The sequence below is a fragment of the Choristoneura fumiferana genome, chromosome Z (assembly GCF_025370935.1).
Source record: "Choristoneura fumiferana chromosome Z, NRCan_CFum_1, whole genome shotgun sequence".
NCBI classification, from domain to species: Eukaryota; Metazoa; Arthropoda; class Insecta; order Lepidoptera; family Tortricidae; genus Choristoneura; species Choristoneura fumiferana.
Genome location: NC_133472.1, coordinates 32,839,322 through 32,855,569, shown reverse-complemented (window position 1 = coordinate 32,855,569; position 16,248 = coordinate 32,839,322). Strand labels below are relative to the sequence as shown.

Below are 16,248 nucleotides of genomic sequence, written 5' to 3'. Positions count from 1 at the left end.
CAGGCGTAGGCGGCAACATTCAATTGAAGAAGAAGAGACCCTTCACCGGGAACAGAAGGAGCCAAAGACGCTTTACAGATTGCAATAATAAAATCCAAAGACGCTGCTTATGAGCAATTTGTGGAAACCTTAAACAGGGATCCATAGGGGCGACCATACAAAATGGTCAGAAACAAAATAGTCGAGACACTATTCCCACCGGCACCAGATTTCATCCCTCCGAGGATGGCGGCTCCCTCGGAGGACGAGGATGACGATCAACCACCCGTCCAGAAATAAACGAAGACGAGTGGATGTCCATCATCGATCGCCTTCGGTCCAACAAAAAGGCACCTGGACCGGATGGACTACCAGCTCGAGTAATTCCACCGGCATTGGTACATACATAAAAAAGCCGTGGTGACCTAGTGGTTTGACCTATCGCCTCTCAAGCAGAGGGTCATGGGTTCAAACCCCGGCTCGCACCTCTGAGTTTTTCGAAATTCATGTGCGGAGTTACATTTGAAATTTACCACGAGCTTTGCGGTGAAGGAAAACATCGTGAGGAAACCTGCACAAACCCGCGAAGCAATTCAATGGTGTATGTGAAGTTCCCAATCCGCACTGGGCCCGCGTGGGAACTATGGCCCAAGCCCTCTCATTCTGAGGGGAGGCCTGTGCCCTGCAGTGGGACGTATATAGGCTGGGATGATGATGATTGGTACACCTGGGGGGGCACTTCAAAGATCTCTTAAACGAGTGTCTGGCCGCGGGGTGCTTCCCTAAGGTGTAGAAGGAGGGTCGACTGGTTCTTCTGAGGAAAGAGGGCCTCCCAGTCGACTCCCCGTCTGGCCATCGGCATATCGACGCCCAAATAATGCAGAGACATACTGGGCCCGACGAGAGGCCGGAGCGCAAGGTGAAAGGCCAGCCCCTCGTGAGCTGGCCCATGCTCGACGGATGGTTGAGCGGCGGATGAGGGACCGCTGGAAAGATGACCTGGAGGACTGCCGCTACGGAACATGGACCATAGCGGCACTCCTTCCGTCACTTGACCAGTGGCTGGACAGGGAATTCGGCATGCTTACGTACCGAATGGTCCAAATGATGACGGGTCATGGGCGTTTCGGCCATTACTTGAGCCGTATTGGTTGCGAGGACAGCACCATGTGTCACCATTGTGGTGACCAAGATGACACAGCCCAGCACACCCTAGAGGTCTGCAGTGGCTGGGACCCAGAGCGCAGCATATTAACTGCGGCATTAGGGACGAATGACCTGTGACTGTCCAGCATCGTATCCAAGATGTTGGACAGCGAAGAGTCATGGGATGCTATATCCCAGTTTTGTGAGGAGGTTCTCCACCACAAAGAGGAAGCGGAACGGGTGCGTGAGGATGACGCTCAGGCACCTCAGTTCCGGCGCAGACGGAGAGGGGTGCGGCGTAGGCGATTTGCCGCCCGTCAAATCACTCAGTAGAACCAGCGGGTAGCAGATTGGGGTCCCCTGCCTGCATTGAACGGTCCTACACGTCTGGGGAAGGGGTCGAAACGTTGCGACTTCTTCCCTCCTTGGCGCGGGTAGCCCTGGCGTAAAAGCCGGGGCCGCCGAGAGGCGTCGCGGTAGAATCTTTTGGATCCCGTGGCGCCTACCAACCTCGGCAAGAGGGCAACGTCGGAGTGGTTTTAGTGGGTATGCTCCTTCCTCCCCTTCCCACTCGGGGAAGAGGACGGACGGCAATTTGTATTGCCGTAACCGAAAAATTTATAGGGTACGCACTTCTCTTGTTGTTGTTTCCTTCGTGGTCCTAGAAACTTAAGTTTATGTCTGTCTGCTCTGTCTATAACACTAAATAATGTAAAATGACCCCACACTACGTTAATTTTTCTTAGAAGAGGGTAACTGTTATTTAACACCGGATATTCAAGATAGCTACAAATTTATGCAGAACTTTCGGTGCACAAATCAGACTCCCAACTGACCGGTTTTCATAACTCATATTTGACGATCAGAGACCCATACACCACATAGAGCGGTTACGTAAACTACGTCCGATTCGAATCCCATCCAAATCCGTATGGTCCGGAACAGTCGTAGAACTATTTTGTATGTAGTTTACGCCCTAGATCCGATCTCCGTCATCCGATTTCACCATACAAATAGGTCTGCGACACTTCGGTCCGTATTTTCACGGATTCGGATCGTTATAGTGCGAAACCGCTCTAAATGTATATCCGGCTGTTGGTTCTGTAAGTGATCGCTATTTCATGCTTAGCTCGATCGGCAGCTGTAGTTCACTGCTACGTCAAAAGCCTTGATTAACATAACAAGTACTTGCGAGAGTGGATAGGAGGATAGAAACCTCTCGCTTTTGAGAGCCCTTTCCAGTAAGTATCGGCAGCAGGGACAACATGTATAAAATTTACTGTTGGAATAGTTCTCCTTGATTTATAGACTTTTGTCCACCACTGGCACCCAACCCAACGTGGGGCTAGTGCCAAACACTTAAGTGTGTGAGACGAATACTCGTAGGTAAAACACATTGCGTTGAACAAAACTAACAGACATTATTTCTTTTATATGATTTACGCTACAATAACAATTACGTTGGCTTAATTATATTTCTTTACGGGTAGGAGACCGAGGAGAGTTGTGACAGAGGAGAGTAGTGACAACGTCGATTTTTGGGAACTTATTAACTGCTAGCGAGCTCGCAAAAGCATGCGTTTGATAGTTTGCGACTTGGACCAAAAAACGCACGCTGTTTAAAATTACGATTTTCAAAATTCCGAAATTTAATACACCGAACAATAAGAAGTCCGACTCAATATTAATCCGAAATGTCAAAAATACGAATTCCGGTTACTAAAATACCGAATATCATTACACCGATCAATAATAACAATTGCAGCATTCGGGCCAATAATATTTCGTGTTTTTCATTGTTCGGAGTTTTAAAAATCGGATATTAAAAATGGATATTTTTAAATTCGGAAAAATAAATTTCGTGTTTCTAAGTAATCGGAATTTATGTCTTTAGAATTGTGAAAATCGGAGTTTTGAAAAATTAAATATTTCGGAGTATTTGGGTGTTCCCCTTCTTTACATTTTTGAATTGATAATATTAATCCGGAGTATTTATTGAAGCGATTAAAGTGTATGATAATGATGAACAGGAACGTTTAAACAATGTAACGTAGTTTAAGATTCATCCTAATAAGCATAAACCACCACGCAGAGTAAACAAATTTGCCATAATTGGCTCGAGCCCAGTACACGTGTCAGAAACCTGTGTTTTATTATCATCCTATAATCCGCTGCTAGCAAGGATTTATGTAATAAAACGTCATCGTGTTTGATAAACTGACCGCCTCGACATAATTCATCTGCTTTTCAATGGGTCTGATGACCGTAAATATGATTAGGTACTTGCGTACATTTTACTGGTTTTTCAGTTGTACAATAATAATAATCCAGCTACATACCTAGTAAACAAGCTAACTTCTTGTAAAGCCTTTGTATTTGTACAGCCCGAATGTTGACGGTATAGATAGAAGTCGTTTAAGTTTTTAGCCAACCATTAGCATGAAATCTTTGGGCGATGAAAAATTATTAAGAAGCGTCGCTACATTAAGTAAAATTTACTTACTTACTTACTTACTGTAGTTTAAGAATAGTTAGTATAGAGCTGCATTGTGATAGCAATTGAGAAGATTGCTCAGCTTATTTTCTACGGTTCATCCATTTATAGTGCTATTACTATCCATCTTCAACAGGTTCCCTGCCCCGAAGCAATGTGCAGCGTTCTTTTGACACGTCCCCATAGTAATATCCCCGATGTAATGTCGCCATAGTAATTTTCATCGGTTATCTAAATGTGGTTCAAGAATAAAAATAATATAATATAATACGTACCTAATAAAATTTATTATTTATCGAATGAACAACTGCTTATTTACATCACTGACAGTAAAGTCACGCATGAGGAACTTATTAAGCATCATAGGGTAACAACGATGTAAGAATATATATAATGTAGACACATAACATTTCGGGGATAAGAAAGGGGATAAAAATTTGCTTACAAGCTAATTAAGTTTCTAAAAAAAATGCTTAACATTATTAGGCTTGCTGCCGTATAAAAATCACTGTATTTAAAAAACACGCCCTAGATAAAATATCATTATTTTTAACAGCCTATCGGTCTACCAGTCACCTCATTTCCCTTGGAGAAATAAGAAGCATTGTTGTCAAACGTAAAAATAAATTAATTAGCTTGAGGCAGAACAAAGATATTGTGTTTCCAGCAATTATTATTCCCTAACAACAAGCGGGGCCGTGATCATTAAACAACAAAACGTACAATTATGTTTATTTACTTCCAGTTTTTTCACATTGAATTGATTGAAGTGATTAATTTCACCCTACAGTAATGTTCTGGCAGTGCAACTTTTGGCGATAATATTTGATTTTGTTTTTTAAATGGACCTATGTTGTCTGTCAAATAAATGATATTATTATTATTTGAGTTCCTTTCCTTCCTCACCGTCCTCGAGTCGAGTGTAGGGTTGTGTAGGTGGTGAACCGGCGGCGTAGAAGAAAGGTAAAGTTTGTTTGTCATGTCCCGAAAATTTCGAGAATAGGGAATATTATTGCAATGTTCTGCCATCAGAATGTAGCACTAGCACAAACCGTAACAGTTTTTTAAATGACTTAAATGTCTTTTAAATGAACGTAGGAAGCCATTATATTATATAAAATTCTATTAATTTAGGTTTATTTATTATTATTATTATTATTTTAAGTCTAAGATATTTTTATGTACATAGTTTTAATTTAAAAGTAGTATTTAGTATTAGTAATATCATGTTATTTGTTAGTATTTAAATGAATTGAAATAATATCTGCTTCATTGATTCATTTTGTATCACCTCAAATGAATGTTTTGTCTTCTGAAATAAGTAAAAAAAGTCATTTCAATGTAATTTTTGGAAATGTACTCTATTCGTTACTATCATGTTACTAAGAATTCTGCTATCGCGCGCTGTTTCCTCGGGAACTGTGCATTTTTCTGGGATAAAAAGTAGCCTATGTCATGCTCTGGCCCATAAACTATCTCTATGCCAAAAATTACGCTGATCCGTCGCTCCATTTCGACGTGAAGGACGGATAAATATACAAACACACACGCTTTCGCATTTATAATATTAGTATGGATCGTGTTACTAATAAATATGTCATGTCCGTCATGGCGACAAAATACAAAGAGAACTGACGTTGTCTGTCATGGCTGTTTGCTTACGGTTTGTGGTAGTCTCCATCTCCAACTGCGCAGAGCTTTGCCTAATATTCCTAGGCATTACAGTACCCAGCCTACTGCTACTTCTACAATATATGTCGCAGGGAAATGATAAAAACAGGGATTTGATCAAATTCCTCAGGGATATGATCAAGACCCGGGAGATGATAAAAAAACATCGCGCTGTATCATTTCCCTTGCGGAATTCAGTGATTTGATCAAGTCTCCAAGCCGTTTTAGGGGAATAATAGAATAATAGCTATGGCCGATGGATTTCATCATTTCCCTTAGCAATTTGATCAAATCCCTGAGCTGTTTTAGGAAAAAGATAAAACGAGTTATGTAGTCAACTAGATTCGAACATTTTACTAAACACGTCTAGTGATTTGATGAAATTCCTAAACAGATTAACGGATTTTATTATTTCCCTTGCGGAAATCAGTGATTTGATCAAGTCTCCGAGCCGTTTTAGGGGAATGATAGAATTATGGCAATGGCCGATGGATTTCATCATTTCATAAAACGAATCATTTACTATCATCATCATCAGCCTATATACGTCCCACTGCTGGGCACAGGTCCTTTCTTGGGTGAGGGGGAAAGTGCCCCCACGCTGGTCCAGAGCGGGTTCGCATAAATCCTTGAATTTCTTTGCAAACATATGCAGGTCTCCTCACGATGTATTCCTTCACCGAAAAGCTAACATAACTATCAAATGATATTTTGTACATACTACATTCCAAAAAACTCATTGGTACGAGCGGAGATCAAGCCCGCGACCGCCGATTGACAGGCTCTATACAGTTGTAGAAATACGTATTATTTAGTGACATGAAATAATAAGCATACAAAGATACAAAATATTTATTTGGTAACATGTACATACACCATAATAATCAAAATATTGAAATAATCAACAGCCAAAACATATTGCCTTTTAAGCTAAACGTCCGAAATTTTACCTATTAAGGTCCGAGTGCTCGACACTGTCCCAATGTGTTAATTTTAAGCCTATTCTAATAGAAGTGATGGTAAAGTGTAAACTAATTTGCTTTACCGTGGTTAGACTGGGATGCTTACGAGCTAGAAAATATATTGTTTAAACTTTAATTATTTATTGAAGCACGTATTAGATTACAGAGCACGTTATTTTTTTACATGCACAACGGCTTGTTTTGCATTGTACTTTGGATGTCGCACAAGAACACTTCTTATAGCCTTGACCTCCGAATATAGATAACTTGCCCGTAATTTCACGCAAACTCAACGTAATCGGTGGGAGGGATCCAGTAAAGGTAGTCGTAGCCATTTGGAGAGCATTTCTCGGAAGCCAATCTTTTATTATTCCCGCAGCTGTACCAAATTTGGTATAAATTATTTTTTATGCTTAAAACAATGCCCATGACATTATTTCCGTCTAATGGACTTGATTAAAACTAGGTGTGTTAAGTAAAATGTTCAAATCGAATTGACTTAAATGATTCGTTTTATCTTTTCCCAGTAACAGCTCCGGGATTTGATCAAATCGCTAAGAGAAATGATGAAATCCATCGGCCATTGCTTTAATTCTATCATTCCCCTAAAACGGCTCGGAGACTTGATCAAATCACTGAATTTCGCAAGGGAAATGACACAACGCGATGTTTTTTATTATCTCCCGGGACTTGATCATATCCCTGAGGAATTTGATCAAATCCCTGTTTTTATCATTTCCCTACGACATATTTATTATAACACAAGTACGTATTTTAATTTTTGTATATAAAGTAGCTGTTGCCCGCGACTCCGTCCGCGTAGAAGAATGAAAAATAGTTTACGTCCTATTCTCAGACCAACCAAATATACCTACACAAACATAAAAATCGGTCAACCCCTTTCGGAAGAGTTTGGCCACAAAACTTGTGAGACGAGAATTATCTATATTAGAAAGATTTTACTAGGCTAATTATTAAATTATTCAATTAGCCTGGTAGCTAATGTAAATCGCATGGTCCATGTTTGCCTTTAAATTAATTGGTAATGACGTGAAGAGCTACAGCTTTAACGAATCGGCAAATTGTAGAGGGTTTTCCTCCCCTAGTGACAACAATGACAAATCTCCTAAAGATTTGCGCCGCGCATTCGCTAACGAATCAGCGAATGTATTTAGGAATGTTTCTGATTGAATAAAAAATACTCTTTTATGTACATTTTTGCACGTTTTTAACCCAGAATGAAAGATTTTTATACAGACTCCGTTAGATAATAATTAACGACGTACCAAGTTACATATCACCCATAGCTTTATTTTAATCAATTTGTTAGTCCAGTAAAAATTTGTTGCACTGTCAGAAAGCCTTGTTCTGTTACCGGGTACTTGGGAAAATATTGTACATTTGTTTCTCCTGCCTTTGAGCGCTGAAATTAAAGAAAAATAAAAGAGTTAAAACAGTATGCAAAAAGGTTCTCTTTGTGTCGTTTGTTTTAAAATTACTTTCTATGCATTACATAAACAGCACAACATAATAACAGATTTTTCTCAAAAATGTCCGTAAAAGTTAACATTATTCTTTACATATCAGAAGGTGAAGTGCATAGTTTATGGTCAGCGAAAAATTAAAAAGTCAAAAAGATTGCAGGCGCGCTAGCTCGACAATAATGAATTAGCGCGCCTGCAATCAGTCACTTTTTTTTTAAGTTAAGAAGGCCATGGAAATGTTGGCACAAGTCGTATACAGCCAAGTCTAATGGCCGGTATCAGATATTTTGTTGGAACTCCGGACTTTTCCTATTGGGTCTGAAATAGCTTGTGGTGTTTTCGGTGGAAAAATACACCTGCAGTTTATTTTTAATGAAAAAAGGCGGAAAAGCATAAGAAAAATATTGGAATAAAATTAAATTTTACAATATATTTTGAGAAAAAGTGTATTCAATTTCAGAATTATTCACCATTTTTGAGAAAAGCTTTATATTAGTCTCGGCTGGAATAGCAATTGCTGGCTTCGTATTAGTTAAACGGACTCGCGACCTCGTCCGCTTAATACTCATACTCAGCCAGCAATTGCCTACTTCCAAGCCACGACAATAATCTACTATTGCATGTTATCGACTTTATTATGGTTTAACACATTTACTATTATTTCACATATCAATGTATTCAATAATGATTACTTCAATTACTAACGACAGTTTAAAAAAAGTATTTAGGTACAATTTGTTTATTTTTGTCCAGATTTTGTGATTGTTCGATAAATGACGTGTTGTCCATTTTACCATTTAAATCAATGTCCAATGTAACGATTTTATTTGATTAGTACCTATTTACTACTCTATTTTCACACCACCTAAATAAATGAGCTTCACTTAACTTGTAAACATAAATCATGCTACCCAATTTTACCTAGTTATGGTATTGTCTCGAAACTTGCAAACATGCATGTACGGAACACAATAACAATGCAATAGATATCGAGTAGGTACATATAGTCTACAAAAAGTGTATTAATATCTAGAAGCTCCGCGAATCGATTGGTTATGAACTTATGACGCTTCGCACCTTGACATATCTTCCTAATTCTACATTTGGGGCATGAGGGGTAATTTGTTAAAGTTTTTAAATTACTTTTTAGGGTTCCGTAGCCATAATGGTAAAACGGAACCCTTAAGTTTCGCCATGTCTGTCTGTCTGTCCGTCCGCGGCTTGAATTTTGCACGAATATGTAGCAACTATGCCGACTAAATGGTATAAAAATAGAAATATATATATTTTAGAGTACCTCCGCTCCCATAGACGTAAAGTGTGGGTAATTTTATTTTCTCGTCTAACCCAAAGTGTGGGGTATCGTTAAATAGGTATTTTTAAAATCATTGCGGGTTGTAAACACGATGTTTCGATTTAATTATGTACCTATTTGCGAAATAGTCTAGTTACTTTAAAGAGCAAATTTTCATTAAAATCCCCTGTCCTAAAAGCTAAACCGTTCGTTTGAAAATTTAGAAAAAAATCATGATGATAGTAAGTATATCAAAACGAGAAAAATATCACGGCTAAGTGTACGTGAGAATTATTAGTGTATGTATATCGGAAGACGATAAGTGAGAAGTCACTATGACAATGACAGATCAAATAATGCCATAGAAATAATTCCGCTCTCTGATTACTTTAGAGTAAATAGCAGCCTAAGGCATAAAATATATCTGAATTTGCAAGATTTCCCACAAAATACAAAAATCTTAGAAAAATATTACTTACTTGATTTCATCGTAACAGCTACGGATCCCTATCCTGGGCGTGTCAGACTCACCCTGTCTTAAATCAAGTTTTGTTCGACATCATGATCCCAGCCTATGGCTGGGCACAGGCCTCCTCTCAGAATGAGGGGGCTTGGGCCGTAGTTCCCACGCGGGCCCAGTGCCGACTGGGAACTTATTGCCAGATCTCTGCCAGATTAGGACATTGCCAGAGTACGTACGGTGTTAAAAATATATCAACACTTTTCTATTGCAATCAAACAGTTCAAGTTATTGACGTACCGACGTGCGACCAATCAAAGCACGTTGTTTTTTCTAGTTGTTCCAACTCATGGTCCTGGTAGCCCCCCTCTATGTGCCTATGGTAGGTACAGTAATTGTAAACTCGTTTATTATTATCAGGCACTGTTGTGAGTTTGATAGAAATCTTAGAGGGTCTTGAATTGAAGAAAGTTGTTATCGGATAATTAATTTCGATTCTAATCTTAATCGAGAATAATTCCGGTGAAATACGTTGTTCGTTATCGGCTTTTCTCGAGGAAGATAATATTAGGGACAGGCATTTTATCCTTGATTTACTTGCATGAAATAAATATATCGAGCTCAAGATTATTATTTCTGCTCTTGTAGGTACTTCTGTGAATTATAATTTTACAAAGGAACTAAGACTTGAACTCTGAAAAAGGCTGACAGTATCCACCGGAGGAAAGTGCTCCAAATTGTAGCGAACTACATAAACATCAAGATCAGACTGTCAATCATAGTACAACCCATAGTAGAACCCGGGGGTTCGATTCCCAGCAGCAGGTGTCGGGGCAGATATTTGTATGAAAAATACGAATTTTTGTTCTCGGGTTTGGTTTGTTTACTATGTATTTAAGTATGTATCTATCTAAGTATATAATTATATTTATCCGTTGCTTAGTACCCATAACACAAGCTTTGCTAAGCTTACTTTGGGACTAGGTCAATTGGTGTGAATTGTCCCGTGATATTTATTTATTTGAGTTATTCTTGATATTGTGTTTATTTGAAATATATATGAAAATTTAATAAGTGTTTTATTGACATTGCACATCACTAATGATAGGTAGCCACCAAACTGCCCGCTTGATAAAGGGGTATGATATTGACCTAGAGGCCGCAGCCCAACGAGATGAGTAAAACAGTTCCGTTCCATCCCTGGACACCCAACTACGTCGCACTACACGATAGTACACAATAAATTGAAGTTTATTGCACATCAAAACATAAAATTAACATTATATGTATAGGAAAACATATTGATAATAATTAACTTACACTATAATCCCACTTATTTTATAACTGCGAAAGTTTGAAGTTATTTCATCACGTCTAAACCGCTGAACCGATTTGGTATTCATAGTCATTCATGTTGTATTGCTGTTGACTGTGACAGTACTCCAATCTTGAGTAAAATAAATTGAAGTGTGATGTAATATGAACACGAGATACCCCCAAACAGGGACCTCTACGACTCCGCTGAGTGCTCAGGTCAGGTCAGGATCACCCATAAAATGTAATATCACTTTACCTTACCCATCGTGTTCTTCATAGAACCCGAAAATAGATTCTTAGCAGCTACATCTCACTAAATAATTCAGTACCTAACATATATTTACACTACACTGGGGAGGCAGAATAGAGAATATGCAAGCATTTTTTTTATATTTGCTAAATATATCTTCATTGTATCACAAACCGAGTTGAAAAAGATTTTTTTAAATATATTAAAAAAAACACGAAGAAATGGACGTTTTAATTTGTCATAGAAAATGGTGTATGGTGTAGTTATATCGTGCAAAAAAGGTCAGCAATGGCTAGCGTTACAAAAGACGGCGTTTCTCACATCACACGTAAGTGATTTAATCATTAATTTACGCTACCAGAAAGTTAATTTGCTAGATTTAATTTATACGTAAATGACAGATAAATAACAAACCGTTACTAGGAACGAGGGTAGTGATGGGACACAAATGAACTGAACGAAGTGAATGAAGTTTATCCTGCGGTTTATTTTCACTTTTATTTACAACTTTTTGAGGTTTTTGTTGCAGTTTTTTTTTGGAATAAATTGTTAACAGCTTTTTCCGAAACAACCCGTAAGTCGTAACAGACCGGGTACTTGGACTCCTAAACGATCGAGCGTCATCTGCTTACATAATTTCGAGCTATCTTGTTTCGAAGTGTGAAATGAAAAAAGAAAATGTATTGTATTATAAATTATAAAATAAACATGTTCATGAAGATTATACTACTGATAGTGTACAGTCGCCATCATAAATCTATCTAAATCTATGGAGATCGGAGTAATCTCATCATCATCTCGGCACACACTACACTTCCCACTGTAGTGCACAGGCCTCCTCTCAGAACTTCATCATAACATAACTGTATTGTTTCGATATATACATCATATTTATTTCATAGGAATTTGTACGACATTTTTGTACCTTATGGCCGCCAGCACCTAACAACACTTTTTGACACTGCGCAGGAATTTCCTGGCTTTGCAGACCTACAATGGTAGCGCAGTTAGAGTTCACTTACGGCAAAGTCACAAAAATATGTATTGACTTAACATTAAAGTCGTGTACATATAATTTTGTAACTTTGGCCGTATCGATATCTTTGTAGTTAACTGTACCTACTTACCACATTCAGCAACCCTATTATTTAGCTTTATAGGCGTATTGATCTATAATTCATCAGATTTAAAAAAAAAACTGAAATAAAATGACAAGTAGGTGAATCCGCAGTGAAAAACTATTAATATTCGTGAAAAATTTACTAAAATATATTAACTTAATTTCAGTCACTCATTCTTTTTTTGCTGCTCGTTCAATTGGATCGGTCTTTACACATGTCACATCACCAGTTCGAGTGTAAATGTTTGTTTAAAAATCAGTGTGATTACGACAAAATGTGTATTGGTGTGTGTTTTTTTACGTTTGTGTCACGATTTTGTTTTGGTAGGCATCTGTAGGAACGCAATTTTTTTTGACATGAGTGTGCGGCAATGCGTAGAAGTGTGCTATACGTGTTTCCTCGACCCCCGGACGATTTGGCAGAAAAAAATGCAGGTAAAAGACTCATCTCGTCTTTAATTATCGAAGGTTCCATGCATATTCACTATTGAAACAAGTAACAAATTTATCTTATTCGAAATTTAAAATCAAAAGGCTCATGCATCGCCTTACTCTATCACTCATTCGAAAAACCGGTCAAGAGCGTGTCGGACACGCCCAAAATAGGGTTCCGTAGCCATTACAAAAAAATAAGTAATATTATTCTAAGGATTTCGTATTTTATACGGAATCTTCCAAGTTTAGGTATATTTTATACCTTAGGCTGCTATTTACTCATAAACTACTAATAATTCTTAAGAAAACTTAACCGTTATAGTTTTCCTTGTAAGTTTGATATACTTACTACCATCCTGAACTTTTAAAAAATTTTTCACCCACCAATTTAGATTTTAGAGGGGGGGGGGGCGCTCGATTTTCATGAAAATTTGCACTTTCAATTTGAATATTTCGCAAACAAATCACTGAATCGAAAAATCGTCTTACAAACCCCTAATGGTTTTTAAAAGACCTATCCAACGATACCCCACACTATAGTGTTGGATGAGAAAAAAAAAACACCCCCACTTTACGGCTATGGGAGGAACCCCAAAAAATTTTTTTTGAATTTTTTATTGTGCCATTTTGTCGGCATAGTTTACATATATATTCGTGCAAAATTACAGCTTTCTAGCATTGATAGTCCCTGGGCAAAGCCACGGGCGGACGGACGGACAGACAGACGGACAGACAGACAGACAGACAGACAGACATGGCGAAACTATAAGGGTTCCATTTTTGCCATTTTGGCTACGGAACCCTAATAAATAAAAAACGAGCCGTCACTAAAACGAGCGACGTATAGCCATGACTACTGTAGTCGTGACGTGTAACACACACTGTCAGCAATCAGAGTTTTGCAGGACTATTATTTATTAAGGGTATTTTGAATTTATAACTATACCAGTAGGAATATATTTTTAAGCATCATTAGCAATATCAACAGCAAACTGTCTGTGTTTTAGGGCGCAAAAGTGAGCTTATAGGTACCTACTTTGGATTTGGATATCGGTTACCACCTACATTTAAAATTGTGGTCGCGTACACACCACACGTGTCACGTTGATTCTTATAATATAAATTAGGGCCCAAGTGCATAACGAATTACAAGCTAATAGTATTAGCGATTGTGTACTTATTGAAATTGAAATTCACTAATACTGTTTGCTTGTTCGTACTACGTACTTGTAAAAAACATATAACACGTTTGGATTTTCTAGCTTTAGCATTCTTTACTGTTCACGCTGAGATATAAAAAAGATGAATATAAAACTTCACAAACCACTAACGTTAATGAATTTCTCATAACGTAGTTTTCTGCTTAGTATTCACTTCAGCTGCAGTGTAGTCAAGTGCTACTGACGTATTTTTCTACGCTTGCACGACTTTATAATTGAGTAGAGTAGTTAGATTATGCCCGTAGAAACGCGATGATGAACCTCCTAAGGCCCGACGTCCTAAATTTAGAACATAAGTCAAAGAAAATGTTATCTTTTACTAATGGACATTAAGTTTCAAATTCTAAGGGGCTGTTTCACCATCCATTGATTAGCGTTAACCACCGGTTAAATATGATGCCGTCTCCGTCTACTCGAACAAAACAAATAGAGAGGGCATCACACCTAACCGCCAGTTAACACTAATCAATGGATGGTGAAACAGCCCCTAATAATCGAAATTTAATGTGGGCTTCAGGAGGTAGTAGTTAATCATGGAACATTGTAAATATTGTCGGTAATAGTGTTGTTGCGATAGCCTTGAAAAATCATTCAAACTATCGATAGTCCTATCGAAATTATTGCCCTTGACGATAGTATCGATAGTGAAAATGAGGCGATACCTACTATTGAACTTGGTCAAACTATCAATAGTATCGACTTTTTTGACGCCATACTATCGATAGTATTGACCAAGTTCAATAGTAGGTACAGTTAGTATAGTTTTCGTATTGCAGCATGTCGATATTTTCGATAGAAGTATCGCGCTATCGACTGATTTCTCAAGGTAAACTATCGATAGTGAAACTATCGCTATAGCAACAACACTGGTCGGTAATGTCCTCCCAGAGGTACTTATCCGTCGGCAGCGACAACCTGGCTGTGTTAGGTAAGTTAGGCATAGGCGTAAATGGCGAACCCAGCTCTAAGTAAATAAATCTTTGGAAGTAAAGCGTGAAGCAGTGAAGCTCTTATCTTGAATTTTAATGTAGTAAAAGAAAAGCTCTCCTTTTGAAACAAGTACAGTAAAAGAATATAGTTGCTTACGGCTTAATCAGTCTTGTAACAAATAGTCTTGTTTTGTTTAAGTTCAATTTAGTAATGTCAAAACGTATGAAACTGTAGAACTTAATCTGGATTAACGACTTAAGCCTCCGTTGCAAGTCGGTCGAGTTGAGCATTTAATTTATTGTGATTTTTTAGTGTTTATCTGACAGGTGAAGAGGGGCTGTGTTTTATCTAATCTAACCAACCAAAACAGTAATCTTGTGTCGAACCGCGTTGAAATAATAATTAATAGTGACATTGGTGAAATCATATATGCTTACATCGTGTTTTTTATTGTATTTAGTGAGATTGTTGAAATCATATATACTTACATCGTGTTTCTTATTTTATTTCCGTTAACTTCGGCAGACGGCTCAGTTCACTGATCTAGACACGCGGTAGCGTAAGCCAAGTTCAAGCTAACAGAACTGCTAACAGAACTGGCGACCAGCACCGTGTGTATTTTACCCGAACCATTTGGAGCCACTTTTGACCCCCTCATAACTCAAAAAGTATTTCACATAAACATGTCAAATTTAGCTCATATATTGAGACTTGCGAGATACATAGGATGTTAACAAAAACAACGTAGCTAACATTTTTGGCGGATTTGAGTTATACATATTATATTATAGCCTTCGCCAGTTGTAGTTGTAAGTTCTTATTTCATTCTTCCGAAAATTTGGCTTGCTGGTAGAAACTAGCCATTGAACACAGGGCTCTTCCATGACTGTTTTAGTAGGTACTTACTTAATAATAATTCGTATATGAGAACTAGCCAAGTCAGACTTTAGGCTTCAATATATTATCCTAAGTAAGACGAAATTATATTTTAAGTTGTTGTGAAATATTTTATGCTGTTATAAATAAATTTCAGGACTGACCATTGAACTTGGCACCCATTTAGATCTCACTTCTTTTGTCGTTGAAGTCAAAAACATAGGCATATCATAATATAACGGAAATCTTTTTTTCATGCATAATATGTACGAGTATAATAACTTTACAGTCATTGTTAATAGTTAAATTGCCAAATAAACAAACTTGACAAGTGACATTGACGAGGCACATTAGAGACATAACAAAATGCACATGATTAGCTTTCTTTTGCTAAAAATGTGTGAATTAAAAACGGATTAGTTATGGACTTTGTAAAAACTTCATATAAATCAAGGACCTTTACGCCCGTTTTACGGCTAATAATTTATTATCTTAACTCTTGATTGTCTTTTAAACAGTAACAGTGAGGCCACTAGGTCTTAGAGAAATTAACTTTATTTGACCTGCAGATTTTCCTTTTAAAGTTAACGGAAATCAAAAACAACACGGT

At 37.8% G+C, this 16,248-nt stretch overlaps 1 protein-coding gene across 1 annotated transcript in view; it reads left to right on the top strand.

Moving 5' to 3' along the window:
- SLO2 (slowpoke 2) overlaps nucleotides 1–16,248 on the top strand; it is a 149,259-nt gene that overhangs the window by 52,842 nt on the left and 80,169 nt on the right. The gene's annotated exons all lie outside the window — the stretch shown is intronic.